This window comes from Chiloscyllium punctatum, chromosome 37, assembly GCF_047496795.1.
Source record: "Chiloscyllium punctatum isolate Juve2018m chromosome 37, sChiPun1.3, whole genome shotgun sequence".
In the NCBI taxonomy this organism is placed as follows: Eukaryota; Metazoa; Chordata; class Chondrichthyes; order Orectolobiformes; family Hemiscylliidae; genus Chiloscyllium; species Chiloscyllium punctatum.
The window spans coordinates 41,201,512-41,228,477 of NC_092775.1; the positions used below are offsets into that span (position 1 = coordinate 41,201,512).

General features: G+C 39.5%; 1 protein-coding gene across 2 annotated transcripts in view; it reads right to left on the bottom strand.

The window, feature by feature from the left end:
- The window catches only part of LOC140463034 (collagen alpha-1(XIV) chain-like), a 186,691-nt gene extending 170,783 nt beyond the window's left edge, over window positions 1-15,908 (bottom strand). The window contains exon 1 of one of the 2 annotated variants that reach the window (XM_072556643.1): window positions 15,763-15,908. The gene's annotated coding sequence lies outside the window, so the exon portion shown is untranslated. Of the gene's footprint in view, window positions 1-10,829; window positions 10,849-15,762 lie in introns of those variants that run through there. The other variant, XM_072556644.1, reaches the window with a different exon arrangement.
- Between the last annotated feature and the right edge of the window lie 11,058 nt (window positions 15,909-26,966).

Consider the following 26,966-nt stretch of genomic DNA (forward strand, 5'->3'; position numbering starts at 1 on the left):
GCGTTTACTGATGGAGTTCCTGTTAGAATGCCAGGCCTCTAGGAATTCCCGTGCATTTCTCTGTTTAGCTTGTCCTATGATGGATGTGTTGTGCCAGTCAGAGTAGTGTCCTTTGTTGTCTATATGTAAGGATACTAGTGAGAGAGGGTCATGGCGTTTGGTGGCTGGTTGGTGTTCACATATCCTAGTGGCTGGTTTCCTGCCTGTTTGTCCAATGTAGTGTTTTTTACAGTCTTTGCATGGTATTTTGTAAAAAATGTTTGTTTTGCTGGTTGTTTATAAAGGGTCCTTTAGGTCCATTAGCAGCTGTTTAAGTGTGTTGGTAGGTTTGTGGGCCACTATGATGCCAAGGGGTCTGAGCAGTCTGGAAGTAATTTCAGAAATGTTTTTGATGTAAGGTAATGTGGTTAGAGTTTCTGGGTGCATTGTGTCTGCTTGTTTGGGTTTGTTGTTGAGAAATCAGTGGACTGTGTTTATTGGGTCAAGAGCGTGATGCTAGAAAATCACAGCAGGTCAGGCAGCATCCGAGAAACAGGAAAATCAACATTTCAGGCATAAGCCCTTCAACCCAAAACGTTGATTTTCCTGCTCCTCGGATGCTGCTGACCTGCTGTGCTTTTCCAGTACCACACTCTTGACTCTAATCTCCAGCATCTTTTGCCTGTGTTTATTGGGTACCCTTTCTTCCTGAATATGCTGTTTAGGTATTTATCTTCAGCTGTTCAAAGTTCCTGAGTGCAGCAGTGTGTTGTGGCTCATTGAAATAATGTCCTGATGCAGCTCTGATTGTGGATTATTGAGATGATTGCTTCTGTAGTTAAGTATTTGGTCTGTGTGTTGTTTGTCTATAGACGCTGGTTTGAAATTTTCCATTAACTGTTCATTCTACTGTGACATCTAAGAATGAGAGTTTGTTGTTGTTCTTCTCCTCTTGTGAATTTTATGCCAGTAATGATATTGTTGGCGTTGGTGTAGGTTTCCTCTAATTTGTTCCGTTTTGTGTCATCCATATAGTGGACCCAAAGTTTGTTTTGGATAGTTGGGAGGGCTATTGTTCAAGTCTCTGCATTACTGCTTCTGCTAGGAAACCTTATATTGGTGATCACGTGGGTGTTCCGTTGATTTGTTTGTAGGTCTTGTTATCGAATATGAAGTGAGTGATGAGGCACAGGTCCACTAGCTTGAGGATGTTGCCTTTGCTGATGACATTGATGCTGTCTGGTGTTTGTGTCCTTGGTTCCTCTAGTAGTGCAGTAAGTGTTCTTTGGCCAGGTTTGTGTTAATTGATTGTGAACAGAGCTGTTATGTCAAAAGGAGACCAGAAGACAAGGAACTACACTGAAAACTGAAATACCTAGTAGGAGATTCATGCCACTCCATCAATCCACCAAAGAATTCCTGAACACCAAAGACACCAAGATAGAAGAGGTTGAAATAATGGTCTCTTTGACATAACAGCCCTGTTCACAATCAATTAACACTAACCTGGCCAAAGAAACACTGACTGTACTACTAGAGGAACCAAGGACACAAACACCAGACAGCATCAACGTCATCAGCAAAGCCAACATCCTCAAGCTAGTAGACCTGTGCGTCACCACCCACTTCACATTCAATAACAAGACCTACAAACAAATCAACGGAACATCCATGGGATCACCAATATCAGACTTCTTAGCAGAAGCAGTAAGGCAGAGATTCGACCAAACAGCCCTCCCAACTATCCAGCCCAAACTTTGGGTCTGCTACGTAGATGACACCTTCGTGATTACAAAACAGAACAAATTAGAGGAAACCTACAACACCATCAACAATATCCTAATGGCATAAAATTCACAAAAGAGGAAGAGAACAATAACAAACTCACATTCCTCAATGTCACAGTAGAATGAACAGTTAATGGAAAGGTTCAAACCAGCGTCTATAGAAAACCAACATACACAGACCAAATATTTAACTACAGAAGCAATTATCTCAATACCCACAGACTGAGATGCATCAGGGCATTACTTTAATGAGCCACAACACACTGCCACACCCAGGAACTATGAACAGCTGAAAGAAAAATACCTATATAGCATATTCAGGAAGAAGGACAGGTACTCAATAAACACAGTCCGCCGATTTTTCAACAAAAAACCCAAATAAGCAGATACAAGGTGCCCAGAAACTCTAGCCACATTATCTTACATCAATGGCATTTCTGAAATGACTTCCAGACTACTCAAATCCCTTGGCATCATGGTAACCCACAAACCTACCAACGCACTTAAACAGTGGCTAATAAGCCTAAAGGACTCTATATAAACAACCAGCAAAATGAATGTTATTTACAAATTACAATGCAAGGACTTTAACAAACACTACATCAGACAAACAGGCAGAAAACTAGCCACCAGGATACATGAACACCAACTAGCCACCAAAAGACATGACCACTACCACTAGTATCCTTACATATAGATGAGAAAGGGACACCACTCTGACTGGGACAATGCATCCATCGTAGGACAAGCTAAACAGAGACAAGCATGGGAATTCCTAGAGGCCTGGCATTCTAACTAGAACTCATTAATAAACACATTGATTTGCACCCTATCTACCATCCTCTGAGAAAAAGAAATGGAAATGATATCACCCACCTTAAGAAACCAAGACACATAACGGGACATAAAACCAGTGCTTCACTGGAGGCTCACTGATGATGTTACCTAGTATGGTGACGAAACTTCTGAAAACATGGCTTCCAGCTCAGCGAGTAAACTTACCACTTGAACTAATCCGAATACATGTATGACTTGAACTTCAATAGGCAAATTTGCAGCACCTGTATGAACAAGAAACAGGACTGCATACTTACATAACTAGATAGGAACTGATATTTTGATTCCTAATGGGGGGTTCAAATGTAGAAATCAATGAATGGTTAGTCCTAATGCCATTCTTTGGCAAGATCTTAACATTTGCATGCCATGATTTGAATACTGATTATATTAAAACATTCGGTAATTATATCCTACTTTCAAATTATGACATAAGAATTCCTTAATACCTGGTACACATTCATTTAAAGATGGGTGGGCAGCTTTGTGCAGCTGTGCCTGAGGTCAACAGTTTTCTGTGTTAAACTGCAGCACGAGAGGAGCAGAAGAACAGAGGTGCAGGTCCAAAGATGAGTCAGGGATGGGGAGTATGGTGGCAATGGGGAGGGGTTAGAGCATGGAAGTTAGATCCAAAGCAGGATAGAGGATGGGATCAGGGACATAGATACATGGAATAAGGAATGATTCAGAGATGCCAGTGTTGGACTGGGGTGTACAAAGTTAAAAATCACACAACACCAGGTTATAGTCCAACAGGTTTAATTGGAAGCACACTAGCTTTCGGAGCGACGCTCCTTCATCAGGTGATTGTGGAGGGCTCGACCGTAACACAGAATTTATAGCAAAAATTTGCAGTGTGATGTAACTGAAATTATACATTGAAGAATTGATTGTCTGTTAAGCCTTTCATCTGTTAGAATACAGTGATAGTTTCACTTCTTTCATGTGTAGATCAATACTGTATTCTAACAGATGAAAGGCTTAACAGACAATCAATTCTTCAATGTATAATTTCAGTTACATCACACTGCAAATTTTTGCTATAAATTCTGTGTTACGGTCGAGCCCTCCACAATCACCTGATGAAGGAGCGTCGCTCCGAAAGCTAGTGTGCTTCCAATTAAACCTGTTGGACTATAACCTGGTGTTGTGTGATTTTTAACTTTGGAATAAGGAAAGTCTGGTGGAAATAATCAAAGTAAACAATAGAAGGCCTCAAGGGTTTTTTTCTGCACTGTCTACACAGGAGTTTATCTTAGGTTGTTGGCTGGAAGATGCCTTATGGGAAGTTGACTTACAACATTTCAATAATGAATGTGTTCTTGGGCAATCTTGTTAACAGTGCACAGAAATTAGGGCCATCTTCGTCTTTGAATTCAACAGGGTCAATGCAAAAACACAACATTGTCTCTTTCAACCAGTCTCCAGAAGATGTGCAAATGAAGGCATAAAGTATATATAATTTAATTTTTAAATAAAATTGTATCTTCTGTCACATTACAAAATAACTCGTCTTTGTAAACCTCGTACAGCATCTGTAGCTGGCCTTGACATCTGCAATGCCGAATTTTTCTGCTTGCATTAGCCCAGGGATTCAGAGTTCAGAAATACCTAACATCCATTCTGACAACTTCCATTGATGTATTCACTTTCCAAACATATGCTATGTTTTCCTCAGTTTCTCCAACTCCTAATTTTTTTCTCCAATATCTTGAATTCTTTAGCTGTTGCAGAATTATTTGCCCTCTCTGCAATCTGAACAACATCCATTTGAATTGTGCTTATCTTTGCTGTTCCTTTTAGATGTCACATTGTCATATCAGAGAGCAGGTTTGGCACAAATATCGTGTACAGCAAGTGTGAAGTGGTAACCTTGGCATCACGTGTTCATGTGTGCAGACACACGGAACTGAGCAGACACTTCTATCGGCATTTTTCCATGGATAGAATCTTCTCAGCTGTCGTATGATGTGAGAAATTTGTGAGAATGTGATAAGCATGAAAAAGTCTCATCCACAATGTTGAGAAAAATGTTTGATTTTCCCCTTAAAGTTTCAGCAGCTTATGAGAATCTCACCAGTAAGCATTATGATCTTATTTCTCATATATCTGCATCTCATTATTTGCAATTCTTACCTTATTTAAATGTAGCTCACATTCTCCTATGCAGTGAAGAACTAAGTGTTGCCAATGCCTGAGGTAAAAGTCAGAGTGGCTACCTGATGGATGAAGTTCAGTAGTTGTTTCTCTAGAACTCCATGTTAACCAACATTACACTCCATGAGCATCAAGCACCTCCAACCACTGTTCATGGATGTCAACAGCAGCGAAACAACCACCTCACCACATCAGTTTAGCCAGTCTTGGATTTCAACAATTCACTACTGCACTTTGGAGCTCACTAACACTTTATTGTGCAATGTTCCTGTCCATTCACTTTGCATGCAGGAACACAAACCCATCTCATGCATCTGTGCAGGATACATGTCAGGGCTCTTAGCTCACATTCTTGGCTCCCACTCACGTTGAGCTTACTTGGATGCTCATACAATTTCGGTCATACCTTTTAGAGCATTTCATACTAAACTTTCTTGAGACAGACAAACCCGGGCAGTTTGTCATGGCAGCCAGCACTGAAGTCAAATGGGTGGACATGATGGTGTATGGCACTGTGTGATTCACAGCACACCTACAGCATATGCCAGCAACTTATGCAGCAAACACATTGCATGCTTTGACCAAATAGCCATGTCTGAAGGGGGGGCTATGGTCAATCAGGGTGCATGGCAACATTCAGTCAGGGGCATCATCCGAGCTCAGTCAATGGATTGGCCACAGTCACTCAGGCACTTGGTGTGATCAGGTCCTAGGAATCGGTGTCTTTCTAATCTGGAGCTTCAGTCACAGTCATTTGCTCCAGGTCAAGCCCTACCTGTCCAAGGAGTACAGGTCATAGAATCATAAAGTTGTACGGCATAGAAACAGACATTTGATCTAACTCATCCATGTCGACCAGATATCCTAAATTAATTGAGTCCCATTTGCCAGCAATTGGCCGATATCCCTCTAAACACTTCATGTTTATACATCCAGATGCCTGTTAATATTGTAATTGTATTAGCCTCCATCACTTTTTCTGGCAGTTCGTTCCACTTATGCATCACTGTGTAAAAACGTTGCCCCTTACTTCCTTTTTGAATCTATCCCTTCTCACCTGAAACCTATGCCCTCTAATTTTGGACTCCCTTAGCCCGGGGAAAGGATCTTGATTGTTCACTCTATCCGTGCCCCTCATGATTTTAAAACCTCCAAAAGGTCACCCCTCAGCCTCCAATGCTCCAAAGAAAATACCCCAGCCTATTCAACTTCCCCTACTTCCATCAAGGAGCTGAGGGGCAAGGGATTGGATCATGCTCGTTGGGACTGTCCTCATAAGTCAGTCCTGGGATTTGGCAGTAGACATCAATAGGGCTATCAGGGACAGTCAATGCTGGTTCAGAGAAAGTGGGAAACTCAAGCATGGGGATTGGAGGTGTCCTGCTGGGGGAAAATAAGAGTGAATGGGGCTCAACTCGAAGTATATTGGTGAGATCTAATATAAGATAGAAAGGCACAGGTAGTGCATGAGAGGTGATTTTTTAAAGGGGCGACCACTCTCACTTCACAATGGACAGTGGGTAATGACAGTGGGCATACCAATGCATGGGACAAAATAGACAATCAAAATATTGATTGTCAAATAAAAGGGTTGTACAGTAACATGTGAAGCCTCAAAGCTGTTGGGGTGTCACGGACAGGTATACAAAAGGCATAATGAAGAGTGGACAGCAATGTTGACTTTCAAGTGGAGCCTGGATTATACGCTCAGGAGCACGATCCACATACCATCTTCTACCAAATTTCATGTGCACATTTAGAACGAAGGTAACTGCCAGCACATTCACAGAAGGCAGAATGATTTCTTTTTTTGTCTGCAGAGGTGGAGTGGACATGTTTGCACAGAGGCAGATAGAAAGTTAATTGAGCATTAGACAACACTCACCCTTAAATGAGTGTGTACAATCTTGTAAAACACACAGGTATAATCAACCTTTGCAACGAGAGAAGTGTGCAATCTGCTTAACTCTTAACTGCTCTCTGAAATGCACAAAAGGGGGAAAAAAATGAATGAAACTGGCATTGATGAAGCACTGGAAATGAAAATGGCAAAACGTCAATCCTACAAAGTACTTCTCACTGATATCTTGGGGGAGTTCGCCAAAATTGGGAGAACGAGCTCACAGCAATTCACTGATTCATACCTTACACAATGCCTCAGACAACACCATCACCATCCTTGCATTTGGCCTGCCCCACTGACAGGACAGACACAGCAGAAATGCCAGCACAGTGACATTAGGTCAAGAGGGAGTTGCTCCGAAGTTCCATACATGCCAATTGACTTGCCGATGTATTGATTTCGAGTTTTGGAAGTTGAAGTTGTGCGCTAAAAAAAAATTAGAGGGAGTATTCCCTAGGAGTTCCCATAACATTAGCTCTGGCTGCCATGAAGTCTCATGACATCAAGTCTAACATGGACAAGGAAACCTCCTGCTGATTACCACATACCATCACCCTAATGTATCAGTACTGGTCAGGTCAGGTCCTAAAGTACAGAGTTGCTCAATTGGATCTGCTTGCAGCTGGTGAGGGAACCAACAAGATGGAAAAACATACTTGACCTTACCTTCACCATCTGGCCTGCTGCAGATGCATCTGTCCATAACAGAATTGCTAAGAGTGGCCACCGCAGTCCTCGTGCAGACCAAGTTCCATCTTCACACTGACAATACCATTCATTGTGTTGTGTGACACGATCACCATCTTAAAGGGGACAGACTTGGAACAGACCAGCAAATCAAGACTGGACACCTATTAGGCACTGTGAGCCATCAGCTAGAATTTAACTGTACTTAAACACAATCTGCAACTTCATGGTCTGGCATATCCGCCACTTTACCATTACCATCCTGGTTTAATGAAAAGTGCAGAATGGCATGCTAGGAGTAGCACCAGGCAGACTCGAAAATGAGGTGTCAATCTGGTGAAGCGACAAAACAAGACTACTTGTCAGCCAAACATATAAGTAGCAACTAATAAACAGAGCTAAGCAATTTCTCCACCACCAACGGGATCAGATCTAAGCTCTGCAGTCCTCCCACATCTAGTCACAAATGGTGGTGGAAATTAAACAAGAGGACACTCCACAAATAGCCTCATCCTCAATAATAAGAAAACCCAGCAAAAGACAAGGTTGAAGCATTCGTAAAAATTTTCAGCCAGAAGTCCTGAATGGATGATCCATCTTGGCCTCCTTCAGAGGTCTTCAGTATTAAGGTTGCCAGTCTTCAATCAATACAATTCACTCCACATGATGCATAGAAATGACTAGAAGTACTAGGTACTGTAACGGGTATGGGCCCTGATAACATTTCTGTGATAATGCAGAACTTGCTGTTTCAATACAGCTACTTCACTGACCTCTATATGGCAATGTGGAAAATTGCCCAGGTATGTCCTGTTAAAAAAAAAGCAAGACATACTCAACCCACCAATTACTAACCCATCGGTTTACTCTTGTTCATCGGTAATGTGATGCAAGTGTCATCAACACTGCAAACAAGCAGCATTTGCTTATATAAACCTGGCCACTAATGCTCAGTTTGGGTTCTGCCAAGGCTACTCAGCTCCTAACCTCATTATAGCTTTGTTTCAAGAATGGATAAAATAGCTAAATTCCAGAGGTGAGGTGTGACTGACTGCCCTTGACATCAGGGCCACATTTGATCAAGTGTGACATCAAGAGGCTCTAGCAAAACTAGAGTCAATGGGAATCAGGGAAAAATACTCTGGAGTCTTACTTGGCACAAAGAAACAAGCTTGTCATTGTTGGAGGTTAGTCATGTCAGCTCCAGGAGTAATGTCCTAGGCCCATCTTCATCTGCTTCATCAATGACTTCCTTCCATCAGAAGTGGGGATGTTTACCAATGATTGCATAACATTCAGCACCATTCAACATTCTTCAAACAATGGACCAGTCCACAGCCAAATGCAGCAGGATTCAGACAATATCCAGATTTAGGCTGATAAGCGACATGTAGCATTACACCACATAGGTACAAGGCAATGACCATCTCCAACAAAAGAGAATCTAACCACTTTTTGACATTCAATAACATCACCATTATGAATTACACACTAACAACATCCTGGGGGTTACCATTGATCAGAAACTGAACTAGACTAGCCATATAAATACTGTAGCTTCAAATGCTAAGCTTTTCTAGCAATTTCTATTTTTGTCTCTGATTTACAGCATCTGCAGTTCTTTCAGTTTTACCCAGCCTTTCCAGTCTATTTTTTATACCTCAAACCCTCCACTCCCAGCAACACCCTGGTAATTTTGTTTTTCTGAACCCTCTCCAGTTTACTAATATCCTTCCTAAAACAGGGCAACAAGAACTGCACAAAGTACTCCAGACCAGGCCTCACTAACGTCCTGTACAACCTCAACGTAATGTCCCAACTTCTTCACTCAAAGATCTGAGCAATGAAGGCAAGCATGCTAAACACTTTCTTAACAACCCTGTCGACTGGTGACACAAAGAAGATATAGCTTGCAAAACTGGAATATGGCAGGACAGTACATGATGGAGCAAAGAGGTTATAAAATTCAGGACTTAAAGTTGGCAGGCAGGAGCATGGTGGAGAGGACCCAGACAGACGTAAAGTGCCAAGGTAATTTGGGTCCTGTTTCATTCATCAGGTTCTAAATCTTGCTATTCTCATAGTACCAGAACGGAGAATCTCTCTTAATATACCAGATACTGGCCTCTCCACTGTTCCTAACCTTCTGTTCTCTTATCTGAGATTCTTCCTAGGAATTACCATTGGATGTCTTTGAACACCCATTTCTCAGTACCATAATTGTCCCAGATTACCTTCCACTGTCTCAAAATCACCCTCAGTGTTAAATCAATTGATCCCTCTCAGCTCAGGAGAAGTCTCTGTAGTGTTCCAAGACTGGAATTCCCCTCCAAATGATGCTGTACTCTTGGTTGGGCTTAAGTTGATGCTGATTTTCACTTTATCACATCATCTGAACTCTTCATTTCATTTCTGGCCTGTAATATTCTCCTGCAGCTTTAAAGTTGATTTCTCCTAACATTTCAAAAGATTTTGTCCACAAGAAAAAAAACACTTTCAACCAGCTGAATTTTGTCTTCCAGCTTTTTATTAACCAGTTCCATTGCTGTTAATATTTAAAATTTCTGCTCCTACTGAAAAGTAGTTTATCATTTAATGTGGAGTGTTAGGCCGGTTCTCTCAATGACATCAATCATACAGAGCATAGAAATGTGTAGCGCCAGTATATTTATTGATTTATGAATACCTTGAGTTGTTTCCTTATGTCAATTCACTTTGTATCTGTTTCTCAGCAGTTACTTGCTTCACAGTCACGAAAATCTTACAATACATTGTTAGTTTCTCCTTTGATTTCTTAAAAGGACTGCAGCTGCACTACAAACTCTGTAAGACGTGCCCAATTAAAAGGAAACCTAAATGCTTTTTGAAACTGAGCCAATAATGTATTGATACTTCAGGAAAAGTGTATTTGTATATTAACATGGATCATTGTAATACAGAAATACTGTAGTAAATACATTACATGATATGCTATTCAGCAATTTAAGAGCCGAATCGATGATAACTGAAACTGTTTTTACACTTTTTTGAATCTTCCTTTTGGTGTGTACAATTACCTCAATACCCCCTGTATTACATTCAGTAATTTTCTGTCCAAACCCTCCCTCTATTTTGTTTCATCCTTTGTTTGAAAACGTTTTCTTAAGGAACAACCCTTCAATCACCAGCCTTAATCTCTGTGTTCAGATTTTACCACAAACCATAATGCACTTTGTTGTTAGAACATGAAGCTTACTTATAATTCATTAAGAGTCTTGCCTATAAGATATATTTCCTGTGAATTAAGATTACAGATTGTCATATTTCTTGTGTTATTGGCATTATACAATAACTACAAATTAAGTAGTGTGGATTCAGTTCACTTAAATAAGTCTTATCTTTTCAACAGATCAGTCTGCAACTTGCAATTTCCAGTACCAATGTATGCATTCCTTTCTACCATTAAATGGGATTTTGTGGTGTACTGGTAATATCCTTACCTCTGTGTTCACATCCCACCTGCACCAGATGTGTGTTCTCACTTGTCCTCTCTTTGCATGTTTCTCCTTGATGGCAGTTGGTCATGTGGTGTTGTCCTGGTTCTTGGCTCACTAGCATATCCAGTTCGTAAAGTAATAAGTGGGGTACAGATTTCAACCACAGTGAATTGGGAGGGGAGGTCCTTTTTAATTTATTGTCTTCACTATTGAGTATTTGTGCCCTTTTTCAGTTTACCAGAAGTTGGCTGGTAAATAATTGCTAAACTATTCTACTTAAAATAAATAGTTGATACTTAAAACATGGCAGGATAGCTCATTTGAGTGGAACGGAGAGCCTATGGAATGTGGAAAATCATAGACGCGCATTAGTCGAAAATGAACACATTTTTAGGAAATATCATTGTCTGCATGCTTCTGAACTGTACATGACAACTGGTAATATAATTTCATTCTGGGCCTTGGTTCACTAGCATGTCGATCACTTAATACAACGCATCTTTTAAAATGACACGGATAAAAGTTAAAAACAGCAAAATATAATGCACCAAAAGAACTCATAAAAATGACATTTTCAACTTTATAGATCAATGATTATCATAAAAATATTTTCAGCAGTACTGCTGGTTGAATAGCAAATGTATCAACAGTTTATTTATCATTACTTATTGAGGGTCAAAAGTCAGTCCATATGTATGATTCTAATTGTTGCAAACCTTTGTGTTCTGCTTGTTCGGCTGTTCAACATTGGAATATAAAACTTTGTTCTCATATTTTCCTGGTCTACTCATATATCCATAATTAAGAATTAATAAGTGGTATTTCTTACATTTCCCTATTGACAATAATGCCCATTTGTTAAGGACATTTGGCTGAGGAAAACTGACCGAGACCTCTTCCACAATAGTGAATGAACATCTTATTCTCTCTCAAGTATTCAGATGCTTTGATGTTGCTCCAATTTAATAAATTAAGAATCTCTACATGGCTTTCAAGAACTTGGCTCACTTTGGTTCTTACAACTCAATTGTTGCATAATCATTAATATTATGATTAATAACTTCTCTTTCCATGCTTGTTTTTAATTTTTCATTGCTTTTATTGACTGAAAATATTATTTGCGTTCTTAAGCCAGTTTCCAGTGATTAAGTAGTCCAGTTTGAATGTAGAACTATCTTCAAACCTATTCAATATTAGATATTCTTCAGAAGAAATATTTCCTTACATTAGTGTTGTGAGATTATGTGAAATATATCACCAGAGATAGTGGTTGAAGCAGAAACCAGATCAAAATTTTAAAATAGGTTAGAAAGGTTATCCAGAACTGGGGACAGGGCAAGTGGAACTAGTTAAGACTATGGGATTAAAATTGATTAGATAAGAGGATAAACATGAAAAGTAGACCAATCTGTTCTTATATTGAAAATCATCCGATTTATTAAATTGGATTCCTTATTTGCATAGGAGTAAGGAATGTTATTTCTTTACACTCAGATTGGTATTGTATAGCAATAAAGCTTTACATTCTATTTATGTTACAATGTAAAAAGGTATAATTATTTCATTGGAATTGTGATGTGTCAGAATTATTCAAATAAAACTCATGAAAAACTTCCTACAAAAATAATTCCCATTAAAAGATCATTTTCAAGCAAATTTGTAAACATTATAGAAAGTTTCATCAAAAAAGTAACTGATTTTGCTAAATTGTACATGCTTGGAGCAGAAAACAAGACCTACTGAAAAGATATCTAGCTGCATACAAACTGTTACTGCTACCATTGGCATTAAGATAAATGGTTATACTTCACTGGTGTATATCATGAGATGATACTTGTATGACATTTTATAACTTCACTCCATGGAGAGGTACATACTGTTTGAAATTCATGATATCAAAAAAATTGAGATGCAATAAAGCAAAACAAAGTACTTACTGTGAACAAAAAGACTTGCTTTCAGTAAAATGTTGCTTTTTAAATTCAGGTTAATCATTCTCATTTTGATTGCTTTTTTCTACCAATTCCACTAACAAGCAACAATCTTTCTTCTAACAGTAAGGCATCCCAAATAAAGCAGTTCAAAATGGAAAACTAGGGCTTTCCTTGAGTGTTTATATGTTAGAAAGTTGTTTTTTTTTAAAAACATGTCCAGCGCTGTTTTATCACATAAGTATGCTGTATGGTGCAACAATGATTCAAATGGAAGACAACTTAAGCTGATCTACACTCAAGTACAATAACCATAATCAGTATTGCTGTCTTAGAACATGGAAAATTATCAGATGCCCCCGCTAGAAAGTATGTGCACACACCTTCCAGAAATGGATATGACATCTGGCTCAACTGCACTATTCTCTGCTCCACCTCCATTCTAACCACCTTCAATACTCACTAGCTAACCCCACACAAAAAGGATCTGGTCAGCAAAGGAATTTGGGGTTACTGAAATCAATTCCTGGCATAAATTACATTCAGGAAAGGAGAAATAATTTGGAGGTTTATAAATATGTGGAGCACTGCAAAGCACTGGTTTACAATTTTCTGCACCAATACATAGCCTCACATTATGTAAGTACAGGTCACTGATAAGAGCAGCAGACTGACTGGTAACCTGTATGGCTATATTGAATCTTTGAGGTTTTTTATGATATATAGTGACTTTTGGAAGATTAAAAAAAACTTACAATAAATCAGTAAGTGTTTTCAATCGAGGCATGTGAACATTTGTAAAGGACATTATCTGCCACAGTACTTACTAATAATATAGTCACTAAACGCTCTTATCATTTTATTACTGGAAAACTTCCCTAAAGCTCTAATCACAATGACTGTTTTACAGCAGGAGCAAGGGGAAGGGCAACAGATCTGTTTCTCACATTTACTGTTTCCTCAGGCACCATTGTACAGATCTCACATCTCAGCTTTTACTACATTAATGGGAATTTGACTTATTACATTTCCAGACGTATAGCTAAAAATGGTTAGTAAGTTATTTAAGGAAATGCTCCATTTCAGAATCTACAAAAACACCTGCATTTCAAACGTTTTCTGTACAGATTACTAACAACAAAGCTTATACATTATACAATAAACTCCCTAACCATAGGACTATTGCTTCTAGCTAAAGCATGTTCCTACATGTGGATCTTAATTATATATAAACAAACCCATGCTAAAAGTCAAACTTACAAAGAATTTGACTTATTTTTCACTCTGTAAATATTCACTTGATGCAAAACAGAATAATTGTCCAAAGTGGCTTTGATTTTTCTCGTTATCATTTGAATGAAGAACATAATTGAAAAACTCATGTGTTGAAGGTAGCCATTTTCTCCATTAAGTATGCCATAGAATTTTCCTTCAGGTTGAGCGTAAAATGCTTTAAGTATAGAATGGGCATCCCTGATGTCATTGTCATCCTGCTGAGCAAGTTAAATCAAAATTACCACTGTTCATTATCACATTGGAGCATATCTTTTTATAAGCAGGCTACTAAGTAACGATACTGTTACCTAAATCTGTTGCAACACAATTGTTTCTAGATCAGAACATCTAGTTTATAATTTTACACAGTACAATGACTACACAAAAATATTTGAGGGTAAAAGACTTTAGGACTTCATAAAATTGGGAATGCTGCTATATATTCCCAAATCTCCCTCATCCATCCCACCACCCTAATCCACAGAATTTGGTTTGACTGTGAATCCTTCCTCCTAACTCAGTGACAGCTCTGTACATCTATGCATACAAACCTACACAGATACTCAGTCTCAGCCAGTATAGTGACCAAAAACATTTCAATGTTTGTAAAGTGTCTAGTGCACATCTTGAGAATGCTGTAAAACCTAAATTGATAATGCACTTGAGAAATGTAGGGATGATTTTATGAGGCTCCACTCTAATACACAACCTCACTGAACTCCCAAGTCTAGTATACTTGACACCTGCAATCAATCTCCCTGCATTATAAACTGAAGTGAACATGAGGATGCTGCTCCAATCTCAATATTACATAATTTGGAAGCTGTAAAAGGAAAATGCCATGAGTCAAAAGGAACAGCCTTATAAGTATAAGGCAGGGTGTAATTAATCCTTAAGCAGTTTCAATTTTAACAAGGGAAATATAGAATAATAACTTTGCAAGCATTTTGTTGAATAAAACTTCTATTTTCACTCTAAATTTTAATTGTCTTTTCAAGACAAGGATTAAGCATTTATTGTGACAAATATTATTTGATCTGATTTTATCTATACTCAACACTGGTCAGCCTCTCTTAACATTGAGAAAAAAAGTCACTCAATAGGTCAAGAGTTCTAGTTAATAAATATTTCTCACTTTAGATAGCCTTTTGTGTGAGCACCATTTTGATGAAATAGAGAAAAGTCAAATTATTTAAAGTCTAAGAAAGAGGAAAGAAGTAATAGTCACAAGTGTGTCACGAACCATTGATCCAACAGTAATTCGGATGAGATTCAGGTAAATTTGTTTGGTAAACATAACTTCTACAACTGAAAAGACAAAATGTTTGCTGCCAGGGAGATTACAGATTTAAAACCACACGTGTGAAAATTCTAACGCCATAAAGCTCAACATCAAATCATTATTTCGCTCATTTAAACATGCAAATACAGTACCAACATCCTATCGACATCTTAGAAACAAAGTACTTTCACTGTTCTTGTGTCATTTTTCTTACCATAAAGACATTGGAAAGTACACAAAAAAAAATCAGATTACATGCGAAATAATCATTTCGATTCAAAGTTTCAATTCTTTTTCCTTATTTGATTCTTTTGCAATATTGTCTTCAAAAAAGCTACTTGCTACATATATAAAATAGTTGCACCCCATTACAAACATATAATTTATTCCCTTAAAAAATCAACTACTATTAATCTGGGGGTAATTTCCGGTACAAAAACAATTCTACCTGTTGGAGCACTGATGATTCCCTGGTGTCTGTGTGATCTGATGCTACATATAAACCCGGCTTCCCCTGCAAAGGGAGTATTTGCAGCTGACAGATTCACACAACTCCTTCCATAGCTCGTTTATTCAATGATATATGCCTCACACTGTACTTACTGAAGTGAGGTTTGAATCCGGAATGATCATTCCATTTATGATCTGAAGTTTTCCTCACACCACGATGCATAGGGGTGTGACATGCACTCGATAACATTTGGTGTAGATCTGCCCCCTCGGTGACGAATCAGCGGGTTATTAACCCTTTCAACACTGAAGAACCTATATGTCGCGAAAGAAATCGTTTCCGAACGTGTTTAGAAAACTGAAGCATAATGGGACACATTAGTGAAGTGTAACAAACCATCTGCTAAGGATGCAAATAACAGTAATAATGGATATTTGTATAATTCCTGATCGTTTCTGATGTTTCCAATATTTACACTCTCCCAGAAGGATCACAGTTTTCAACAGACTTTACCCGGTAACCTGGCAACCACATGGCCCGCTGCAGAAATATCCTAATTTCTTCACTAATTCGCATATTATTCTCGAAGACCAGTCCCGCCCAGGGAAATGATTGTAATGCCTGAAAACTCAATTCAATTGTGAACTAAACAGCTCACCTAAACAATCCAAATGACTATTTTCCCAAACATATATTCTTAAGCTATTTGGTAAATGAATGCATTGCGCAAGACAACATGAGAAAACCCTGAAAACATTTTTATTTAAAACTTACAAACTGGGTAGTTAAAGTGGCAGCTGAACCTACAGATGGATGAATTAGTAACTTTAGAAAGAAACATTTTTCTCACTCTTTCACAGGATGTGGATGCATTTATCGCTCAACCTTAATTGCCCAGAGGGCACTTAAGAGTCAACCACATTGTCGTGGGTCTGGAGTCACATAGGCCAGACCAGATAAGGATGGCAGTTTTCTTCCCTAACCATCATTAGTGATCCAGAGGCTATTTTTCTCCTCCCTAACAATTGGTAATGGACTCATGGTTATCATTGGACTCTTAATTCCAGATTTAAGTTGAGAGAAAATTCCACCGTCTGCCATGGCAGGGTTTGAACCTTGGTCCCCTGAACATTATTTGGGTCTCTAGATCAACAGTCCAGCAATGATACCAATAGGTCATCCTCTCAACCTTCAAGGAAGCAACTAACTGATAGAAGGGCAAAAGCATCTGGGGAGATAGATGAATAAACCAATAAAAGCAAGTTAGAAAAGTCATTAGGATGGATTAAGAAGCTTAATCTGTGTTCTTTAGAGTTTTGAAGAATGTGGGATTACTACATTTAAATTTACATAATTCTTACAGGGCATGACAGGGTGGATATAAATGGGATATTTCTCCTAGCTGGTGAGTCTAAAGCCGGGAGACATATTTTATTCTCAGGATGAGAGCCAGCTATTATAGTCTGTAACGAAGAAGAATTCTTTTACTCAGGGTGGTGAACTTTTGGAATTTCATAGGGCAGTGAAAGCACAATCATTGAACCCATTCTGACAGAAATCAATAGATTTCTGAAGATTGATGGTATCAAGGGATGTGGAGATAGTCCGTGAATGAGGCATATACAAGATGGGGAAAGAATGAAACAAAGCAGAGCGAGAAGGTTACAAATATCAAGGAAAGATGGAGCTATGTTTTCACATAAGAAAACAAAACTTGAGTGAATGGTTGGATATTTTAAAATTAGGAATATGTTGAACATGGTAGATATAGAGAGAACATTTCCAGTTGATGGACAATTCACAACTCAGGGCCATTAAGACCAGATAATTACTAATAAATCCAATAAGGAAGTAAAGACAAATGTATTTACTAAGAATGGTTAGATTGAGGAACTCATTACTGCTGGATATGTGTAAGACAACAGCTTAGATGTTTTCAAACAGAAACAAGATGAACACATGATAGAAAAGGAAATCGAAAGACACTGTCTAAGGACGAGATTTGCTGGATGGACTGAGGAAACACGTTCAATATTAACATCAGCATCAACAAATTTTGTGTCATACATTTTATATAATGTTATGTAAGTGCTCAGCAAACTCAAGTGTAAAGTAATGTATAAATTTGAAACAAACCATAAATATTGAATAAATCTCCCATTGCGAGCACAATTAAATCCTATTAAGTCACAATCAAAGAACATCGCACTGTGCAATATCAAATAGATTAAATTGCTATCACTCCATCAAAGGAGTGAACTGGCTAGGATTGCAGGCAGGATTTGGGTTGTGGATGCTGGGAGGAGTTTGGCTAGTGTAATAGGCTACTGTTGATGTGTCAATGAGTAATAGAACAGCAAATGAAACAATGTTGGGGAGGGGGATTCTTTTTGTGTTTCACATTTTGTCTCCTCCTCTCTCGGGGCAGAAATTGGCTTAAAGGATCCTTAAATCCTACTTGCCATCCGCATGGAGGTCACCTACTAGCAGAACACCAGGGAGACAATGCTGTAGGAAGACTTTGAAGCCCCCTCCCTGCTTACCTGGCTTCTGCTGCAGGCAGCAATACCTCCACAATGGTCACCCAGCTGTTGATTCTATTGTTGAATTTAAAAATGTAAGAATTTGGAGAAAAGCTGCCTTTTCTTTCTCTCTCTCTTAGCCGATATGCAGATTTTATTTTCTTCCAAGCTGGAGGGCCATCTGTTGTTTCTCCAGTTTCCAGAGTCTGTCCACCATCCTGAACTCAATGACAAGCTCAGCCTTTGCAAATTTAGGAAATATCAGTGCTGGGTGACAGTTTCCCATGCAGTGCAGATTTATAACACCCATTCGACTCAAGGTTCTTACCCAAAGGGCAAAATCCACAATTTTTGACTTCACATTACTGCTTTTTGTAAATTGTGATACCTGAGATTTTTTAGCTTAAAGGTACAATCCTGGATGTGCACTTTTGGTGACCCTACATCAAAGAGAGAAAGAGGTATATTAAGAAACTATTCAGTGAAGAACAATCAGGATGAGTCCAGGTCTTACAAGATTAATTTCCAAAGAGATTCAAATGGCCTGAATTTATTTTTGCCAGAGGAAAAATGAATGAGAGGAGACATAATATATCTTCAAAACAATGAAATAAATAGATAAGATTCAAGTAAGTATAAACATTGAGCATAGCATTAGAGGGCAGATGTACATCAATACAAGTTTCACATCCTTGAAGCAAGTTTAATGTTAGAAATAAAATCATGTTCCCAATGGGATAATGAAACTATAGAATAATGTTCTGGCTTCAAGTGACACATTCTATGCAACTGACACCTTTAAAATGCTCTAATATCCAAGAAGAAGAAGAAGACATTAGGTGTTACAGGGCAAATAATAGCACTTCTAGATTTATTTTTCAGATAGGGAAAGGAACAATATTCCTAAAGCAACAGTGGCAGAATTTACAGAATTTTAATATTTACCCATGGAATTTGTGTAAACTGAATACATCAAATAGTTTTCTATGCTCCCAAATACCTTATATTTTGCATATATAGTTTCTAAAATAATTAGTGGGATAATAGGATCAATTTTCAGGGAATGTCTGAATGAAATAGTGAAAAATAATCTGGCAGAGTAGATTTAAGGAAACTATCCAGGATTGAGTTGCTTCTGGGACTGATGCTGGGATGTAAGCATTTCCTAGCTTGTAGAGATGGGCGTGTTTTGGGTTTGAAGCAGGAGAGAGGCAGATAAGAGCTCTGCGTCAGTGCTATATAATGTAGCAGCATGTTTGGATTATTGCTATATTATTATATATTTAAAGCCCAGGAGTGGGATTTGGTGTCAGTTAGGTCTCTGGGTGTTAGAGGTGATAGTTTTACACTTAGGGCCAGTTGTTGGGGGAATGTTAGATCCAGGGAGTTGGGGTCTGAGTTTGGGAAGGGTGATTTCCAGTCTACTTGAGTGCTGGGGTGGAGAGCTGAGGGTTGGATTGGGAGTAGAGGCAGTCAGAAATGAAAGTGGTAGTCAACTGTCTGTTGAGAGATCAGGGAGGCGGGGTGTGAGGTCTGAGTGGTGGTCAGTGGCATTTTGTGACGTACAAGCAGAGTTCCTTCTAAGTTTCTCTGAGGCTCCTTCACAGCAGCAGCTTACATACTGCAGATCTTAAAGGGAACATTGCTCACAAGGTCTAGGCTACATAGCCACTCAAAAAGTGTGGCAACAGAAAAGCACAGCCAATCAGGCAGCATCCGAGGAGCAGGAGAGTCAACGTTCCAGGCATAAGTTCTTCATCAGGAGTCTCCTGCTCCTTGGATGCTGTCTGACCGACTGTGCTTTTCTACAGCCACACTTTTTGACTCTGATCTCCAGCATCTGCAATCCTCACTTTCTCCATATAGTCACTCAAGTCTATTCTGCCATTAAATGAGACCATGGCTGACTTACAACCTAACTCTACCTTTGATGACATCCTTAAATACCTCTTCATGCCTGAAATATATCAATTTCAAATATAAAATTGACAGGTGGCATGGTGGCTCAGTGGTTAGCACTGCTGCCTCACAGCACCAGGGACCTAGGTTCAATTCCAGGGTCAGACAACTGTCTGTGTGGAGTTTGCACATTCTCCCTGTGTCCGCATGGGTTTCCTCCTCCAATCCAAAGATGTGCAGGTTAGGTGAATTGGCCATGCTCAATTGCCCATTAGTTAGAGGGAAATGGGTCTGGTTGGGTTACTCTTTGGAGGGTCGGTGGGACCAAAGGACCTGTTTCCACACCGTAGGGAATCTAATGTAATTGATCAAGCATCAATTGCCTTCTTTAAAAGAGAATTTCAACTTCTGTCATCTTTAGTCTATAGATATATGTTTCTTAATTTTATTCTGAAAAGGTCTAGCTCTACTTTTTAGTGTATGTTTACTAGCTGCAGTCTTTAGATGTAGCTCATTTGTTTACTAACAAGGCAACAACAGTGAGGGGCAAATACAGTCAAAATGTTATTTAGCTATTCACATTTTTTTCAGATTCTGCAATTTCGTTCACAGCTCCATCCCTTGGACTTGTGCAGTAATAGCAGTCTTTACCAACAATATTCCAATTATATTGTAGGACTCTCACGGATACATTTTCCATGAACATTTGAGAGATTCAACCAATGCTAAGAAATTCAACCACTTTCTCTTCAGCTGTCCTCAAAAGTTTCTGAAGATCAGATAGTAGGAAAAGATATCAAAATATCAGTAAATACTGAAGAGTCCACCCATGTGGGAACACCACATATTCACACTACACTGAGACAGTCACAAATGAGTTAGGCTGGTGATTTAGAGAAAACGCTTGACTTTTGCTTAAAAAAAACTATGGAGAATTTGAGTCAAGGGTGTGTTCTCATGGTGAACAAGGAAAAGTCTACAAAGAGATGCTGAAGGCTTAACTTATTTTAATATTTATTTTCAGTTCTGGGAAGAGCTCACCAAGGATTACTTGATATGACACAACCAAATTAAAAAATAGCATAACTTCATTTGAAGGCAAGTCACGTCAAAAGCAGAGAGCAAATGTAAGGAGAGAAATTCTGAGTTGGGAACTCAACCACAACTAAATTGTCTGAGGTAACTTGTCTCTTTTGGAGAAGTACTTTCTGGATAGCAGTCATCTCTATACCTTCCTGAGCACTACCGACCATAGTTAAGAGAATAGTGAGTACTGCAGATGCTGGAGATCAGAGCCTAATGAAGGGCTTATGCCTGAACCACTAATTCTCCTGCTCCTTGGATGCTCCCTGACCTGCTGTGCTTTTCCAGCGTCATACTTCTCGACTACCAAACATTGCAGATGATGAACATCAACCACCTCAAAGAGCAGACAAGTGGGAGAGTAGATAACTAAGCATTCCATTCAGCTCAGTCAGTTAATCAAAAGGCGTTCTCCTTTTATTGGCCTCATCAGCATGAGTTCATGTGTATGATCATCCAATCTTTTTTCCAGATATACAGTTCCATCGTGATGGTATCATCACACACGGCTCTTTCTTAGGCAGTCCTTCAAGATGAAGAGTGATTTACTTCTACTCCAGTTCCAAAGATTCCCAAATGGCTGGTAAGTGCAACATGTAATCTGCATACGCTGCCACATGCAGGTAGGGCGATGCTGGAAGGGTCAGACAGATGAGTTCTTTGGAGGTATGTGCATTCTTTCTGATATCCCAACTTCACTTCTAAATGTTTCCATCAACATCTCATATGTCTTCAGTGCCTTCCGAAATGAATCGCCTTTATTCTGACTGGTCATAAGCCAGAAGGGATGAATCAGTGGGAATTTTGACCTCCTCAGGCATGTTCTGAGAACATTACTAAAAGTATTTCCGCTGTCAACCTGGGATTTTCCTACTGCATCAAGTATTCACCAGAAGTCTGGTTTCAGATGTACAAACCACATGTCCTACCCAGAGAGCTAGCTTGGTGAACTTGCACATGCACTTTCATTTATACGGTGAATTCTACGAGTGTTCCTTACCCACATAATGTATTTCAAGTGATCTTTAGATCTTTCATAGGAGAAACAGAATCTCTACGGTGTGGAAGCAGTCCATTCAGCACATTGAGTTTGCACTGATCTTCCAATGAGCATCCTATCCACTCCCACCCCTGTATTTCCCATGGCTCACCCCACCTAGACTGCACAATATGGTCAATTTAGTATGGCCAATCCTCCTAACTTGCATGTTTTTGGACTCTGGGAGGAAACTGGAGCACCTGGCAGAAACCCACACAGACACGGGGAGAATGAGCAAACTCCACACAGACAGTCACCCGAGGCTGGAATTGAATCCAGGTCTCTGGTGCTGTGAGGCACCAGTGCTAACTACTGAGCCATTCCATGTCGGACCTTCCACCCAGAGAGTCCAGAAAAGAGAAAAACTATTCACAGTCACAATCTGTAAAACAGTAATTTCTTTTAGATATGAAGACTTACAGTACATATTTAATGGGAAATCTTGTAATGCTGTGGATAGTATCTCAGCTTCAGAATGTGGCCAAAAACCTGCAATTCATTCCATCACATGCCAATGGCACATAGCAAAAAAGGGGAGACTTTCCTAATCAGATGTAATGAAAGGAACATTGGAGCCTCTATGACCAACATGCATAGCTCTACAACTTAAATGCATTTTACCACAACAAGCCAGCACTCTCTCAGCTACCTGTAATACACAATTGAAAGTTTATCTATCTTTTCATTGCATTTGTAGCATTTAGAACTTTTCATGCTTTTTGTGAGAAATCATATGGCTCTTGGGCTGCTGTATTAAAGACATTAAAACTAAATAAATGAAACATTATGCTGTTGCTGAATAAGCTAAGTTAAATGCTTCTCCCTCCCTCAATGTATCCCTCACAACATCATGCCAAACTTAAGAACTGTACTGAAACACACAAAGAAGGGAATTCTAATTGCAATTTGTTTTGCAAATCTTGACTATTAAACAAAATGGTGGTCAAGTTAAATTCTTCCACTTGTTTTACCAGTTGAAAGCCCAAATATGTAGCAACTGATACTGAAGTATTACTTCTCATGCAATATTATTTGTCAGTGAAACTGTGGCAAGTTCAGAGGTAACAGAATTCTAGTGAGAAAGTGCCATTTAGTTATAACACAACAGCTAGTATTGGACATGAATTTCATCATGGAGACATAATTGTAAATCTTAAATAAAATACCCTGTAATAAATATATTTTAATTACCCCACATCTCAATGGTGACAATATTGATACTCAACTGTGTGCACTTTGGAATGTTGTGAAAGGTTCTTTTGAAATGCAAATGCTTTCTTCTGCACAACTGCAAATGACAGATGTAGATCTTAACTCTTCCGGCTTCTGCAGTTTGTCCTGAATGCATTGTCTTCTCCTGGGATAGGAACACAATATTTCAGAGTCAAGACATGGAGAATGTATACATGCTGCTGTGAAAGACATACCGGTTATTGATCATGTTGAATTTCAATATGACAATGACTTCACAGCCCACATTGAAGTCTCTGGAAAGCAAACTGCAACAACACATGGAGCTATTAGTTTGGTATCTGCAGCCATTGTGACAGTAATCTGATCCTGCATGGCTATAAGCTGAGAATTAATAACCTCAGTCTGAGCATCCACAAAAACACTTGGATGTTAAGTGATGTCTGCTTATGTAGTAGAAGCTGAGACATTGGCCATCGGGTACCCAATCATGGTTGGGTTCATGCATGCTCTCCATTTCACTATTGGAAATGATAGACTTCAAGCTCTGTGTGAAGCCCTAAGCCAAGCTGGAGCCAGAACCTCAGTGCACCTTTACTGTGACAGCAGCTTTTCTAGCAGGCCATCCATTGGACTAAGCATTTTTGGGTCCGTGCCCATCAACCTACGACTACATCGTGACTTCTCAGAATCCAATGCAGCAGAACTCATGGGCAACCTCACCTTTTCAGAAGCTGACACCTGTGACAACCTTTCTCCTGACAGGACTGCAGTCCATTTAGGCCTCGTGATTTACCTCATGCAGATCTTGCCTCTGTGATACCCCATAAAGTACATATGGTGTCAGAATCTTAGCTGGGGCGATCAGTATTAAACTGAGTGTTGACAACTCTTGCAGTAGTCTTTTATTCCTTTGGGCCTTTGTTATTCTGCATCACTGGCTAGACAAGTTCCAGTTGTTGGATATCTGAAACATTAATTGTACAACGGCAGGATTGTGGTGAGGAAAGAGGACAATAGCAAAAGGTGCACAATTTCAACAAATGCAGCTTGTAAATCACAACATATTGCAGAATGAGGGTGACATGAGATGTAAAAGAGTGAACTAAGTAGGAACAGACCATTATCCTTGATGGTTTAGGCTCTTCCTCTGAAATATTAGTCTGTTTTTTTTCCCCTATAGATGCTATCAGAACATTTGCATTAACTCTACTTCTATTTCAGATTTAACATATCATTTTCCTTTGATTACAGGTTTAAATGTAGTCAGAAATCTTGCAAATAACTTTGAGCTTGTGGCACAAGCATTAGAGATAGAGGAGCTGAGACAATAGAAGGAGATAGCAGCAGAAAGGGAAAAGAATGACAATGTAAGCCCAAGAACTTATATTCACAACAAAGGAGCACACCAGTCTAAGAAACATGCAGCCTCTCACAAATAGCATTCAAAGTTAGGGTTCCTAAATAAACAGTAAAAATTCATCACTGACAAGTGAGGAAGAAGTTTACCAAGGTGTAGAGCTCATAGCAAGAGCTTGTATATGGTTTCGTTTAACAATGGGAGATTACCGTACTGTAGCTATCACAATGTCCTGGTTGATCAGGAGATTATCCTCTGCTCTGTCACATAATTTTCAGGTTGACTTTCAAACTGTTCTGCACAATAAAAATTACTCAAATATTCACAACTGAAATAATTCTTGGTTAATTTAGCAATGTACAATGGCTTCTGACTCTTGATGGAGCTTCCAAGAGAAAAGTTCAAAAAACACATCAAATAAAGGTATGTGTGTCCAATGATGCCACCATGAAAGCGAAGGTACATGTGTATGCATGCATGTGATGATGTCACCACATGATAGAAGTAGTGCATGCCCAGAGAACTTGTTTTTCACATGTGCAAACTCAGCCTGTCAACAGAGGGTGCTATTTTATTATATCACTAAGATATATGGAAATACACAAGCACAGACTCGTGAATTTCAGTAAATGCATGCATTCACAATATATCTTTATTTGATCAGGTGATAGGAGTGTTGCTAATATGGTATTTGTTGCCCAACCCTAATTGTCTTTGAATAGATGTTAATGAGCTGTCTCATTGAAACTTCGCACATGCAGTCGGTTAATACACATGATTTGGAGATGCCGATGTTGGACTGGGGTGTACGAAGTTAAAAATCACACAACACCAGGTTATCGTCCAACAGGTTTAATTGGAAGAACACTAGCTTTTGGAGTGACGCTCCTTCATCAGGTGATAGTGGCAATTTGTTAGGGAGGGAGTGCTAGAATTTTGCCCCAGTGACAGCAAGGGAATGGCAATATATTTTCAATATATGCAAGGATAATGTGAGGCTTGGAGGAATTTGCAGATGGATGGCGCTTTCGTGCATTGGCTGTCCTTGTTCTTCTCAGTGATAGAAATTTCAGGCATAGAAGGTACTTTAAAAGGAGCTTTGGTGTGTTGCTGCAGTTCATCTTGTATATGCTACTCAATTTTGCCCTAACATATGTTGTGCCAGTCAAACTCTATCTTGGATGATGTTGAGCTTCTTTCAAATTGTTGGAACCGCACTCTTCCAGACAAGTGGAGAGTATACCATCACATTCCTGACTTGGGTCTTACAGATGGGGCAAGGTTTTGAGATCAAGAGGTCCATTTACGCATTGCAGAATTCATATCCATACGTACTTTACCTTTACATTTCATTGTTTAGATCAGAGTGGTGCTGGAAAAGCATAGCAGGTCAGGCAGCATCTGAGGAACAGAAAAATTGATGTTTCAGGCAAAAGCCCTTCATCAGGAATAGAGGCAGGAAGCCTCCAGGGTGGAGAGATATATGGGGTGGGGGGTGGGGTGGCTGGGGAGAAGGTAGCAAAGTGTGCAATAGATGAATGGGGGTGGGGATGGAGGTGATAGGTCAGAGGGAGGGTGGAGTGGATAGGTGGGAAGGGAGATTGGCAGGTGGGACACGTCATGAGGACAGTGCTGAGCTAGAAGGTTGGAACTGGGGTAAGGTGGGGGGAGGGGAAATGAGGAAACTCACTGAAACCCCCAGGTAATCTCCTCTAAAAATATGTGGACTTCACCAGTTTCCTCATTCCCCGCCCCCCCCCCCCCCCCCCACTTTACCCCAGTTCCAACCTTCCAGCTCTGCAGTGTCCTCATGACCTGACCTACCTGCCAATCTCCCTTCCCACCTATCCACTCCACTCTCTCCTCTGACCTATCACCTCCATCCCCACCCCCACTCACCTATTGTACTCTTTGCTACCTTCTCCCCAGCCACCTCCCCACCCCCACCCCCACCATATATCTCTCCACCCTGGAGACTTCCTGCCTCTATTCCTGATGAAGGGCTTTTGCCTGAAACATCGATTTTCCTGCTCCTCGGATGCTGCCTGACCTGCTATGCTTTTCCAGCACCACTCCGATCTAAATTCTGGTTTGCAGCATCTGCAGT